The sequence below is a fragment of the Camelus bactrianus genome, chromosome 6 (genome assembly GCF_048773025.1).
Source record: "Camelus bactrianus isolate YW-2024 breed Bactrian camel chromosome 6, ASM4877302v1, whole genome shotgun sequence".
NCBI lineage: Eukaryota > Metazoa > Chordata > Mammalia > Artiodactyla > Camelidae > Camelus > Camelus bactrianus.
In genome coordinates, this window is record NC_133544.1 from 68,646,525 (window position 1) to 68,661,447 (window position 14,923).

At 35.4% G+C, this 14,923-nt stretch overlaps 1 long non-coding RNA gene across 2 annotated transcripts in view; it reads left to right on the forward strand.

Annotated features, from left to right (window-relative positions):
- LOC105076878 (uncharacterized) overlaps positions 1–14,923 on the forward strand; it is a 487,483-nt gene that overhangs the window by 461,204 nt on the left and 11,356 nt on the right. Inside the window, exon 6 of one of the 2 annotated variants that reach the window (XR_006728364.2) lies at positions 11,414–14,248. The exons of the other annotated variant lie outside the window; for it this stretch is intronic. This is a non-coding gene — a long non-coding RNA (uncharacterized LOC105076878). Of the gene's footprint in view, positions 1–11,413; positions 14,249–14,923 lie in introns of those variants that run through there. 2 annotated transcript variants of the gene reach the window in all.

Consider the following 14,923-nt stretch of genomic DNA (forward strand, 5'->3'; position numbering starts at 1 on the left):
TTGCTGTGGTTCCCTCTCTGTTTCCAGTTGAAGCAGATCTTTTTTTCTAGGCTCCAGTCTTTTTTCTTGATGGCTATTTAGCAGTTGTAGCCATGAAGAGAGGTGAACTTGTGGTCCTACAACTCTCAAGTTATATTAGTCTTAATGTTAAAGATACCCAGTCATCTTTCATTACCATTTCCATGATGTAATCATGGAGTGATTATTTTTTCCCTAAGCTTCTGCTTCTAAAATATAGAAGAAAGCTGACTTGAGTTCATTAATTTACTAGACTTTCTGGCATATGATAAAACACATATGTGGAATGTCTCTTCTCTTTTCAACTCTAGGATATTGGTTAGACTATAGGTTAAAATGCTACTGTCAAAAAGATATTCAACAATAGAGTAGAACAAATGAGTTGGAAGCCCATTTCCCTCTTGCATTATGGTGCAGAGCTGAGCAGTCCAGAGCTGGAGGCTTCCCTTTCTCCATCAGGAATGTGGTGCTCAGGCTGCTGGAATCACTCTGCATCCTTTAGTATGTGGCTTCCATCTTGGGCCTAAGGCAGCTGTTCCAGCTGTTGCCATTTCCCAGCGAGGAGAGAGGGAAATATATGTGGGAAGCTCTATAAGGTCAAAACTTTCAAAGGCCACTTCTGTCAAACCTACTGCAAAACCTTAGTCACCAGGTCACTAAGGCTGGCAAATACTGTGTCAAGCTGGCTTGTCACATGCCCCACTGAGACTCAGGGCTGAGAGGAGGTTCTATGACTAAAATGAGGGGGTTGCAAATGGACACTGGAAGAATTTGCCACAATTTGTCTAAACTATGTCTATGTACTTGGTGTATATTTTCTTGTCTGAGCAGAGGAGGCATCTAAAATAAAAACTGTCCTACGAGCAAGCCAAGGGCAAAAGGTTTGCCCTTGCATTTCTTCCATTGTTGAAGGAAAGGAACAGTGCTGAGGATAACACAGAAGAGGCCACTTGCACATCTTTCTGACTGGCCCCTATGCACATCTATCTAAGTCTGCAGGAAAAAGAAAGCTAAACATTTTTAACAAGAAATATTTTTCACCCAAAGTCTGTTTGGAAAGAGCAAAGCAGAGTTAGCTGGGTGCAACCTTCTGGGGTCTCCAGGCAAGGCAATACTGGGAGGCAATTCCAGTGGTCACACCTGCCTCAGTGGTGCTGGGCAGTATAGGTAGCATCAGGACTAGATTGTTGGATTGAAGTTGGCATTAAGCAGGCATGGGGACACATGGGTAGACTGAAGGTCCTACCTCAGTAGAGGAAAGTAGCAGGAAATAACTCAGTGGAAGGCACACTTGGCGGTGACAAGGCAAAGACCAGCCCCAATTCCCAGAACCACCATGTTGGAAGATGGTTGATCGGATGGAGTCCCCAGGGGAGAAAGTTGATCCTCAGCTATGAATAAGAGATAAAGTTAGTGTAATGTAATTGGAAAAGCCCATGTATTATTTATTTTACTATAAAAACAGTAAAACAAATTTCCCCCTTTGGCCACCTCCCCCAAAAAATGTTGACCTGTGGTATAGCTTTTGCTTATCTTATGCCTAGGTGTTTTACAAATTCAACAGTCTACAATAATTGGGTACAGAAAAGTTAAGATAATAGCATTCACTCAAATGACTTTTTTATTATTTAATGGACAAAGTACAAAATAATCCAAAGGGCAAATACATTCCTCAAATACATTTCACCAGCAGTGTTTCTCTAAATTACAAATATAGAACTCAGAATTGTCCCTCTTCTAAGATTACTCCAAAAGCCAAATCAGATGAAAGCTACTTCCCCTCTTCATATAAAAGGTCCATCAATTTTTGTCTTTCAGTACACAGTAACCCTATCTTTAAAGTGACAAAAGATGCATCTTTATGTAAATGCTTTGAACTGCATGTTGTACAGACTTCCACATAAGAGTCAAGTTAAAATTCATTCCACGTGTTCTGAAAGTATATTCTACCCGATGAGTTTGGGTGGATGCAGAACGGTTCAGCACATTTGATTTTCCATTGACTTGATGTTTATGTTGGGTATTCAATTGTTTTAAAGCGTGACTAAAGAGTGTAAAAATGTTATAGGAATCCATGGGTCCAGAAGAATTCTCTGCTCGACTGAATTCCCTAAGCTCCATCTACATGTATTTTCTAGACCTATTATTTTTTCCCAAGCCTTTTGAGTGTTTGGGGATTGCAGTGATTGAGGAAAGTGGTCATTGTAAATGACAATATTCTATTTTAAAACCTCTTAGCAGAGAATCTTCTTTCTGTCCTGTAGAGGTGCAGGATTCCTCAAAAATTTCAAGAGAAAAAAAAGAAAAGGTGATTTTTCCATAGGGCAACTAGATGTCTCAGGGATATATTTGTTGACTTTTATATTTTTATTTCTCTCCTTTAAGCCAAGGAAGATTTCGACATCTTGACAGTACCCAGGGTGGGGGACAGCAGGGGAGAAAGTAAGCTTGGCGAGGTGGGACAGGTGCTTAGAAGGAATTGGCTTTACTTAGGATCTAAGTCTGAGGGAAAATGCTGCAGGAGGCTCAAGTTTTATTGCCATTTTTTTTATTATTTTCATTTAGCAGTGGCTTTACCCTTAAACATGTTTAGCCTCTTTCACTTGTCAGTGATACCCTCCCCAGCAGACACTGAACACTGAGCATCATGTGGTCAGCGCTGGGTAAGACTGTGAGGTTTTCAGTTTCCTCTCCCCTCCAACTCCTCCTAAGACTCCGAGGTTCTCACATTATAATTTCAGAATTTCTCCCTTTCCCCCCTTTTTTATGCTGGCAAAACCTGCTTTTCACTTGTATTAAAACTGTCAAAACTGCCCAAAGGGAAAAAGTACATGTTTTCCCATTGGTACTGAAAAGAGTGAAGAAGCATATTTTGGCAGTTTCAGTGGAAGGTGTGAAATTTTCACACAGCTCTACTAGGGAGGTACACAAGTCTGGCCCTGTTGGAGCATCTGATATTTCATGGATGGCAATTTCTTTAAAAGGTATGGCCTAGGGCTAAATTAAAAGATGCGGATTTAGACGCATCGCATTCCGTGGAAACAATTGTGTGAAAGATGCTGCTGCCTATTTAGGAAACAAATGGTGCCCCTTTAAATTTTCCCGATGGCAAGTTTCATGGTAAAATAAAGATACGGAGTTACACATTAAAAATGTAGGTTAGCTTGTAGAACCCACACCAAAACAATGCAAAATATATTATACTGTGACGTATTGATTTTGCATGAAGCTGTTATCAGTTAGTGAAATGCAGAAACCAATAAAGCATCACCATGGCTGGGTAGGAGAGCTCTAGACACAATTTATTTTTACACTTAAACCAATTATTGGCTTTGCTGCATTTTAAAAAAGTATGGCATACGTTCTTAGAAGGTTTTAAAAAATTCAATCAAGTCAATTATATTGATTTCATATACCATATTAAAAAACACTCTTACATTAGAGTTGACACATTTTGATGGCTACCATGAAAGTACCAAAGCTGGGTTGAATTCTCTGGATTTTTTTTTTCCCCTAAAGATTTGGCTGTCCAAACATGAATATAAATATTGATTTTTATTTTACACACAATTTATAGGCTGGTCCATTGCTAATTTTACCTCAGTTTGTTTAACAATGGAAATTTTTGACATAAAATGTTTACTGCCCATCTTGATTTCATCACAGTTTTAGAATATTAGTTTAGAATATTTAGAATATTGACTGGATTCACAGAAAAGTGAATTGTAATTTTTAAATCAAATAGGTTTCACACAGCCAGTCCTCTACACTTACATACTGAGAATGTCTCCACACCACTGAATCTTATTTTAGTGCATTTAGTGTGCCCCCAAACCCATGATACATACAAGAACTAGTAATTTCTATTCCTAATAGAAGATATCCAAGAAATGCTCAGGGTTCACAATTTCTTTGCAGTTCTTGCATATTAGGTGATGCTCAGTCTTCTCAGATTTTATATATGTCCATAGCTTTTATTTTTATTGTAGAATCATTTTTTGAGATATAGGAAATCTTCTCTAATGGAGGAAACTCTCAATATATTCACTCAGTCTTTGCTTGAAACCACTCAGATTTTAGAAGTGGATTCTTATGGTAAAATCCTCTTCTCTAGATTTTCACTTAAGTTAATTCTGTCTCTGGAGCCATAGAGAATAAATCCATCCATTAACATTATAATTCAGGTATTTATGGTTGTACATCATTCTTTCCCTTGCCCTTCACTTCTTCAGGTTTAAAGCCCTCGATTTCTTTAATCTCTTGGCCTCAAGTTTGTAATCTCTTACCTTGGACATTCATTAACTTTTCCTCAGCATTTTGAGTTTCATCTCAATCTTCAGGTTTCCACTGTAGTGATTTCTCTCCCTTACCAACTTTTCTGTCATTAGATGCTGTTTCCATAAGGAATTTAAAACATTTATTCTGATCAAGAAACCAGGTAAAACTATGGTACAGAATTGTGACATTGGCATGAATCACAATCTGGGTCCCCAGAACGCTGTGTGTGGGGGTCCCCTTGTCTTCCTGCACCTCAGCATTCACCCCACGCAACTGCCAAACCCAACAGCTTAAGAACCAAGCAGGGAATTTCTCAAATGCTCCAAATAGCTGCACATCACTACAGATTATGGCTGGCTGGATTTAGGGAACAGTTTTTTGGCTGGGGAAACATTCCAATGGGATAGATTAATCTATGTAAACCACATAGCTCAGCTGAAACTGCTGTTCAGCATTCTAAATTGCCAGCTCCGTCTCCTTTCTGCACAAAAATGCACATTTCTTCCTATAATAAAGATATTTTATAATAGCAATAAGGCAACTCCAGGGTGTGTGGTTATCATGAGATAATCATACCCTAGAGGGATTACAGACACTTGGCTGTGCCTCATAACACCCCATGTGTGTGTTTATCTCATGATAACCACACTCGCTTTTGTATCTTATTGCCTAATTATCCTCTTCTAATGCAAAATACTAATTTTTTGTCTGAAACAATATGTGCAAGGATGCATTGCTAACAATCACATGAAGACATTGACAAACAATGCTGCTGTTGCTCTATGTTCACTTCCCTTAAGGAAACGGATGCACAAGAAGAAAATTCTCAGTGATTGGTGAACATTCCAGTCCATTTTTGAGCTGCTTCTTAAAAGGACTATACAGAGGCTTCTGTTTTACCCAGTGATGCTATGAGATAAATTACCCAGACATTTTTTCTCTTTTAGACATGATTTCTCAATTATAATTGAAAACTAGAGAATGAGCAGGAATTTCAAGCCTGAAAAAATACACTAAGTTAATTTATTTCCAAAACGTTAATGGCAGAGATTGATTTTGATTTATTGGGTTATCTAATTTAATAATATCTATACGCTGCTTAGTCACTCCTCCACATATATTTCAACTGTCAACCTTTTAAGATGAAAAATATATATTAAATTTTGTACCTTACAGTAGTGTGATTCATACAAGTCTATCAATCTTGAATCATTTGACTAACTTTTTTAAAGTGAAATTATTGCCTACATAATTATCCCCATTCTACATAGTAATGTTTATTACTTTTACATTACATTATTTAACAATTAAAGCCAATAAGGATTACATGTACAGATTTCCTATGAACCTGACCTCAGGAATGAACATTTTCAAGTTCTATTTTTGAAAGTTTTATTTGTAGATTTGGACTATATTTAAGACCCCGCAAAGGCCATTAAGGACTCTGTTGTGTTTCATTACTTCAGTTAAACTTAAATTATTCTGAGCAAAAAGAAAATCTAGTTTTTGAGGACTTTTACCAAAAAGTAATGCTATATTCTTAAAAGTTTTTTCATATCTGTGTGTAGTTCATGTGTATGTATATATACACAGATTTATTAAACATACACATAGTATGTTTAATAAATACTCCTTCAGTACTTGTTTCCATTATTCTCAAGGCCACTCCTTATAGTTTCTTAACCTTACAAATGTAGTTTTCTCTTCCTGGTTTCTGACTTCATAAATACCACTGGGTCAGATTTGCTTCAGTTCAATAAACCTGTTCTTTCTGAACTGTCTGGTTATGTACTGCAAGATAAGCTCTGTCCCTGGAGTCCTGTTCCAAGGGCACACACTTGAACTTTGATTTTAGGGATGGATTTACTAATCGAGACTGCACTAAATCCCAATCCATAAATAACATGTAAATATAGCAACGATTATTAATGACAGCATTAGATTGTTGTAAGGACTAAAGGGTGAAAAGGTACTTTAGAAGATGCTACTCTGTTAACAGAAGAAGAATACAGTGTTTACTTAACTCTCAATTATCCACTGGCAGGTAATGAATGAGAAATACTATTTTGTTGTTTTTAGACACAGGCATATTTTCTTAGGACTGAAAGGCATCTTAGAGCTTATCTATTCCAATCACTTCTTTATACAGCCAAGAAAATTTGACACCACCATCTATTCTATTTACTTGTCTTTCACTAAGAGCCAGAAAGGCAGATCTTTTCAATCAATATATGTAAATTACCTTCCCCACAAATAGTATGAGACTGAAATTAAGCAAACTTAGCTAAAGCAAACCTTTTTAGACTAATTCTGAGCATTAGTCTGTCTTTCCTTAGCATGCAGTTAGGGAACCATAGAGAGCTGAGTAGCTTGAATAGGTGAAAACTTTTGAATGTCCTGTATTTTCATTTGACTTTGTAAATAAAAATTGCCAAGATGTAGGTGGAGAAGATTCTTATCGAGTTTACTAGATATCAAGCAGTTATTATGAAGGGCTTCACTACTAGAAACCAACAAGGTTCTGGATACACTAGCACAATTATGCTTTAATGCACTGCTGAAATCACATGTAAGAAAGCAAAATTTTCCTAGAACCAATAAATAGTTAAGAAAAAACAACAATGAGCTGAAAGTTGAGTAAGAGTGGCAATATGTAAGCAAATGGGAAAGTAAATACTGCCTTTGGGGTAAATTAATACTAGTACTGGGATAACGGATGGAAAATAACTGTAACTTAGGCCCATGGCTTTTTGTGGCAATCCAATTTAGTAAGAAATTAGTAACAAAAAACTAACTACTATATATAAAATAGATTAACAAGTTTCTTTTGTATAGCACAGGGAACTATATTTAATATCTTGTAGGAACCTATAATGAAAAAGAATATTAGAAGGAATATATGTATGTATATGTATGATTGAAACATTATGCTGCACACCAGAAATTGATAAACTATAAACTGATTATGCTTCAATTAAAAAAATATTTTGAAGATATAATTTAGAAACTAAAAAACTAGTTCATAATAACTTACAGTATAAAGAAGAAAACAGAATGGAATTGGGGAAAAAAACTTAAAACTGAATGTAATTTAAAAATATACAAAATTTGTAGAGTGCAGCAAAAGTGATCATTTCAAGGATATTTATAGCCGTAACTTATTACATTAAAAAAAAATTGCTGAAAAATAACCCACGCATCTAACATAAGAAATCAGGAAAAGAACAATAAACTTAAATATGGTAGGTACACCTAAAGCAACAGAGGACTATAAATAATAAAAATAAAATTTTAAATTAATAAAAAAATGTAAAAGAGTATCTACAAAGTGGTCTTTTGAAGAGAACCCTAAGTAAAATTGATTAAAAAAGAAAAGGAGATGATGCATGAACAACATTAGTAAGAAAATAAGAAAATTTTTTTGGTATACAGGTTAGATTTAAATGTAACTAAGAACTGTGAATCTCAATGACAAGAAATTTGAAAATTAGAGTACTGCCACATTTCTAGAAAAATGTAACTTATTACAGATGACTTCAAAACACACTGAAAAACTGTATATTATGTATTCATTAAAGCATCTGAAAACCAGAGCCAGATGGTTTTACTAGAAAATTCTATCAGTCATTCAAGAAACATACTGTTTCAATCTGACAAACTCTTCCAGAGGACATAAAAATAGAGAGCTCTACAAGTCATAAGACTAATAGAACTATGAAATCAGAAAAGGGGGCTGAAGGTAGAAAAATCACAAGCCCATTTCATTCATGAATTTATATGAAAAAATCTTCAAAAATATAAAGTCTGATTACATTTATTATAGTAATATAATCATGATTTAATGCTAGTGAATACACAATGATATATCATAAGCAGATTAAAGGAGAAAAATTCTTAATTGATAAAGAAAATGTAGTTGATAAAATTCAATATCAATTAATATTTTTATAAAATCTTTTAGCAAACTAGGTAAAAAACATCTTAATGGGGACACATTAGAATCATGACTTACTATGAGGCTAGATATCCACTAGTATCAATTGTTACCAACCTTGTCCTAGAATTTCCAGCCCACACAATAAAAGGAGAAAAAAAAAATAAGGTTTAAAAAGAAACAGTTAACAATTGATTGAAAAGTTTCTCAATATAGACAACTACAAAGAATATGCAAAACAATTTTGAAAGGTTAGATCAATGAGTAAGGTTGTTGGATACAAGATCATTATATAAAAACCTGTCACATTTGTACACAACAGCAGAAAATAGAATAGTTACAATGTACAGTAATAAAAAAAAAAGATGGTAACTAGAAATCTAAAAAATGCAAGACTTATGAAAAAATATATACAGAAAGACAAAAATCTCTAAAGGGTAATAGCACATTTATAGCACTTTTTTTTTTTTAAGAAAGAAAACCTCAAATACTAAAGTTTCAGTGGAATTTACATCATAATCCCAACAGGAATTTTTATAGGAAATTGACAGACAGACCTAAAATGTATAGGAAAGAACTGAGACTAAAGAAAGTGAATCTACTCCTGAAGAAATGATGGGAGCTCTACCAGATACCAAAATTCATCATCAAGCTCTGGGAATGGGGACCGTACAGTACGAGTGCAGGGATGGGCAAATAGATAAATGTAAGAGGAAAAAGCAACCATAAACAGACATGCACCTGTGGAAATGTGATGAACAACAAAGGTGGTGTTACAGATCATGGGAAAGTGAGCAACTCTTGATTAAATGGTGCTGTGACAACTGTTAATCCATACAGTAATATCGACATATAGCCTTACACCATAAAATACAATAAACTCCAGGTAGATTAGAATTAAATGTGTAAGTCGAAACTTCAAACTTCCACAATAAATTTTAAGAGGCTATCTTTAAAAACTCAGAATTGGAAAGATTTTCTTTGGCAAGACACATACACACACAAATGCTAAAGATTAAGTCTTGATAAATATAATTACTTCATAATTTTAAATTAAATTTAAAATTTGCTTATTAAAATACAAACACGAAACCATAGACTAGGAGAATATGTAATCAAGAAGGATTCATATCAGAATATCAAAACAACTACTACAAGTTACTAAAATAAACCAATAGAATAATGATGGTAAAACTCACCAAAATGAGGAAGCTCAGAAGAGAAATTAACTTTTAAGAGAAAAATGAAATTTGGGGGCCTGCTGACTTTCAAGTTTAGGGCAGAAGTTATGGATCGATCTGACCAATAGACAGCAAGTTGTGGAGATGAAGGGTGTGGGAGAGGACACTGACTTAGCCCGCGGAGGGGAGAGTGCCAGGGAGCTGCACGAATGTTAAACCAGTCTTGTCCTGTATCCAGACTCTGTTGCCTCCCCCACACTCCTACTCCTCTACACCCACCACCCCATTTCCCCATTTTGCAACATCAGTTGACTTGCTTCTCATTGGCCTTGCCTTCCTTTATCCCTTGTGCATAATGAATTCAACTTTAGGGGTTTTTTTGTCTGTTTGTTTGTTTTTGTTCTGTTATATAATGTGCATCATTCTCAAGTGCTGTCTTTTCTCCTGCAGCTTTGTCCTTGACAGCTTGCAATGTTTTTTATCCTTTGTTGGTTTGGTCAAAGGCAAAGATAAACTCAATAGGCCATAATTTACTTGAAATCCTCTACTCGAAAGTTGTCTCTGAATTATCACCATTCCCATCACCTGAGGTTTGTAGTTTCCCTGGGTTCCAACCGTATGCTACTGTTGAAAACCATACTAGTTACGTTAGACAGGACAAGCTATTTAATCTTAGCTGACATTTTCTTACAAAATGAAGCTTTTTATTGTGTACCCCACAGAAATATTTCAAGAATAATGTAAGTAAAATTACTAGGCTTTGTAGCATACGTGCGTCATCTTGCCACTTTCCACCTGGCAGATTAGTAGCAACACCCACAGTATGAACCCATGACTGACCCAGCTATATGCTTTTTCCTGAATTTTCTGGGTTGCTTTCAACTAGAGGATGAGTGTCCTTTCCTATGGGACATTATAGGGTGGATTTCTGTTTTGGTTGGAACACAGGACTGAGTGATCACCGAGATATTTTCCTCCTGAGAATCTGATTCTACCTTTCTCTTCTAATTTTTTCTTTACTTTAAGGATTAACAACAGCAGCATTTAGTCAAAGAAAAGCTTGAATCAAATGAAACTGATCACTCATCTATTCTTCTTGGACCTCTCTTGGGGACCGCCATAGAATATCCTACTGAATTTGGCACTGTGGCCTGGGTGCCCAACAGTTTGGTGATCTGATCTCTGTCTCCAATATGCATAATGTTATATTCTTAATCTCAGCTCCCTGTTTTAGTTTCTTTATAGGGAAAAAGAAGGGGAGAGCTTGGCCAAGAAGGTTTGGTCCAGACGTGAATAGTTATGAAATCTTATAGAGGAGGCTGGGCTCATAGTGAGAAAATAATGCTGGCATTAATCTACTTAGAATTGCACAGTGCTCCCACCTCCCCCCCCCCCCCAATGTGGATTGGTTTAACACCCTTTGTTGGTGTTATTTGGCCATTCCCTTCAAATGCTAATGACCAGCTAGTTTAACACCCTTTATTGGTGTTATTCGGACAGTCCCTTCAAATGGGAATGAATAGCTTGCTTTGTTTCCATAGACAGGGGAGCCAAATAACTTCAGGGCCTAGAAGCAAATTATTTCTCTGGTATAGACCCACCCTGAATGATGAATTGGGCTCTGTGGTGGCTGTTTCACTGAAGACTGGGATTTCCCTACCCATCGCAAACCAGGCCAAAAAGGAGCTAAACCATTTTCTCCTCATTATCACCTCATTAAGCTCCCCAAGCCAGTGCAGGGCTGGGGTAGAGGCCTGCTACAGGTAGCTTAATGAGTTTCTTATTTATAGGCCCCTGTGCTGTTATGCAAAAGCTTGTTATTCCCAGGCCTAGAGTATGGCATTTTCTAAAGGGAGTTGAGAAATGCAATTATCAAGCATCTTAGTATGGGCCTCACACCGCTTCTTGGCCACTTGATCGACAATAAATACATTTGTTAGATTGGCAGAATTTGATATTGTGCTGTGTTGTTTACCCCAATTTTCTTGTTTTCTTCTTCTAGCAACACAGAACAGATGCTGCCCCAGATGTGGGAGATCCAGATGTTTGCCAGCTTAAGAACAAATTCATAACTGTATATAGCATTTTACAGATTCCTCAGTTTGATTCTGAGGAGAAAAGTTGTCTCTCCTCTCCGAAACATTGTTTAAATATGACCTCCAAGTCACATATAAAGCAGGAAAAAAATATTCAGAGAAGTATGAAAAGCAGTTCCATTTTTAGTTACCACAGAAAGATAGTTAAAGTTGCTATAATTATACATAAATATACAAATCAATGTATCATATTTTGAATGTTCAAAAAAACCAATTTACTAAAACATTCAAGCACTAAAAATGTATTAAGCACTGACTATGTGTCTGGCATTGAGCGAGGCCCTGACAGGATGTAAAAAGTTAAACACACAAGTTATTGCATAGGTTCAAAGAAATACTTCATCTGAAGAAATTCTAGCAGTTGTAACTTAGATGAACTTAGATATATAGAGACATATGTTTTTTCAGGTATATGTATATAAATATGTATGTGCACATATTTCTCCACAAAGATACATACTGAAGGAAGTAGACAATAATTTTAAAGCAAAATAAAAGTTGACCAGTAGAGAATAAGCCAAATAACAGGCACAACATATGCTGTCATATAAAAATACAATTCTACTTCCGATACACCACACAAATGGGAGGGAGACTCTGGCTGAATTCATACTATTATAAACAGTTAAGTGACCACAAATAGTTTATACCATCCAGCACAGGCATTCAAATATTTGGAGTATAAAATGAATATTATAAACCTTCTCATCTTGTTCAGGAATAGCAGGGGTATGGCAGGTATATAGACATGTAATACCATACAGAAAATAGCTCATTAGAGAAGTTAAAGAAAATGCTAAGGAAGTGCCAGGAGGAATTCTTCCAGTTTAAAGAATAAAAGAAAGTAGAATGGAGATGGTAGAATTTGAGTTTAGATTTAATAGTATGGGAAGATTTCAAAAGTGGTTTCTTCAGTATTTCCATGTGAGACAGACTTAGCAGCCACATGTGATTATCAGGAGCTTCAATGATACAGACTTGTCTTGAAGTTATCTTTTCAGTACCAGTTCCCTATTTTCACTTGGGTTAGAAAATGTGAGATATAAGTGAGGTGGCTAACTGGCCAGCAGACATAGATAAAGAAGTGGTTAAATCTCACACAACTCTGTACAAAAAAACTACCAAGGTACAAGATAGGGAATTTCTGGTTACATTCAGAAAATACCAATTTTTCTTGGTAAGAATTGAAGTATGTATAAGAATAGTTCAAGATACGAACTAAAAATAGATTAGAAAGAGTAGATGAGGGCTGGAGAAAAGGTTGATCAATAAAGCCAGGTTAGGAATTTCAGGCTTTGCTCTCTAGGCAGTAGAAAGCATTTTTTTCTTCCTCTAATTGTTTTCTTTTCTAAGCAATAAGACAGAATGATGAGATGGTTACTGTGGAAGTGACTTGATGGATATAACTGGCAAAGGGGAAAACTAAAGGTGGAGAGATCATTTGCTAACCTATTCAGTAGTCCAAGTTAAAGTTAAAAAATGTATCTGTAAGAAAGAAGAAAATGAATTCAAGATGAATTCATTGGAGTTAGAACACTAATTTAGTTAGAACACTTTCATAGTAAAAGCTTGTATAATTGAAGGATAACTAAAATTTCAAACTTGGATAACTATGACAGAACTATGAAAATCTCTGGGTGCTTTTGCTTTAGTGGGAGAGGTTATAAAAACTCTTCTTTGGACTAAGTTGGCAGTTCAGACATCTTTTACAATAGAATGTCCAATAGGCAATAGGAAAATTGGAACTGTAGTTTGATAGATAATTGCTGCTATAGAATAAATGAGAATATTAAGAGCATAGGAAGAAAGAATGGGAAGGTCCATTATATCCATTGCATGTGGGGAGAAAACAAATCTGAGGAGAAGATAAAGAATCAGGGTTATGAGAGGAACAGTACATTAGTTCACTTTTGCAGTAGTTTATGGAAGCAGACTATACAAGAAGTAGATGGTAAACAAACACTCTAAAATCAAGTTCAATAATTGAGAAACTCATTGTATTTGTTGAATAAATGGTAAGAAATTAACAGTTGAATATTAATATACTTTTTAACTTAGAAATATATAGAACATTTCATCCCAAAGCAATAGAATGCACATTTTTTCAAGTGCACATGAAACATTCCCCAGGATAGATCATATGTTAGGCCACAAAACAAGCCTTAATAACTCTGAGAAGATTGAAAGCACATCAAGCATCTTTTCCCAACCACCACAGTACGAAACTAGAAATCAATTACAAGAAGAAAACTGAAAAATTCACAAATAGGTGATTAAAAAACATGCACTAAATAACCAATAGGTCAAATAATAAAAGAAAAAAATACCTTGAGACAAATAAAATGGATGAACAACATACCAAAACATAGGGGGTGCAGAAAAAGCAGTTCTAAGAGGAAAGCTTGTAGTGATAAATGTCTACATCAAGAAATAAAAATCTCAAACGACCTAACTTAACATCTCAAGGAACTAGTGAAAGAAGAATAAATGAAGTGCAAAGTTAATAACAGAAGAAAGGAAATGAAATCAGAGTAGAAGTAAATAAGAGATTGAACAGACATTAAAAATATCATAAAACAAAGAGCTGGTTCTTTGAAAAGATCAACAAAACTGACAAAGCCATTGGCTAGACTCACCAAGAAAAAAAGACTCAAAATGGAAATGTAGAGATTACACCTGATACTACAGAAATATACAGGATGAGAAGAGGCTAAAGAATTATATGCCAACAAATTGGACAATCTAAAAGAAAGGGCTAAATTCCTAGAAGCATACAACCTGCCAAGACTGATTCATCAAGAAACAGAAAATCTGAACAGACTTATTACTAAGCAAGGAGATTGACTCAGTAATCAAAAACCTCCCAATAAACAAAAGCTCAGGACCTGATGGCTTCACTGGTTACATGTTCAGTAGAGTTCAAAAAGAATTAACACAAATTATCTTCAAACTCTTCCAAAAAATAGAGGAAAGAACACTTTCAAATTAATTTTACAAGGCTAGCATTACTATGATAACCAAAATTAGATAAAGATGTCCCCCGCCCCACACACACACAAGTTACAGGCCAATATTCCTTAGAAATATAAGAAAAAAATCCTCAACAAAATATTAGCAAACCAAACTCCAAACATTGAAAGGATCACATACCATAATCAAGTATGATTTATCCGAAGGATGAAAGAATGGTTCAACATCCACAAATTAATGTGATACACCACATTAACAAAATGAAGGATCAAAATCACATGATCACCTCAATAGATGCAGAAAAAACAGTTGACAGAATTCAACATCCATTTATGATAAACACTCTCAACAAAGTGTGTATAGAAGGAACACACCTCAACAAAATAAAGGCCATATATGATAAGCCCACAGTTAACATCATATTCAACAATGAGATGCTGAAAGCT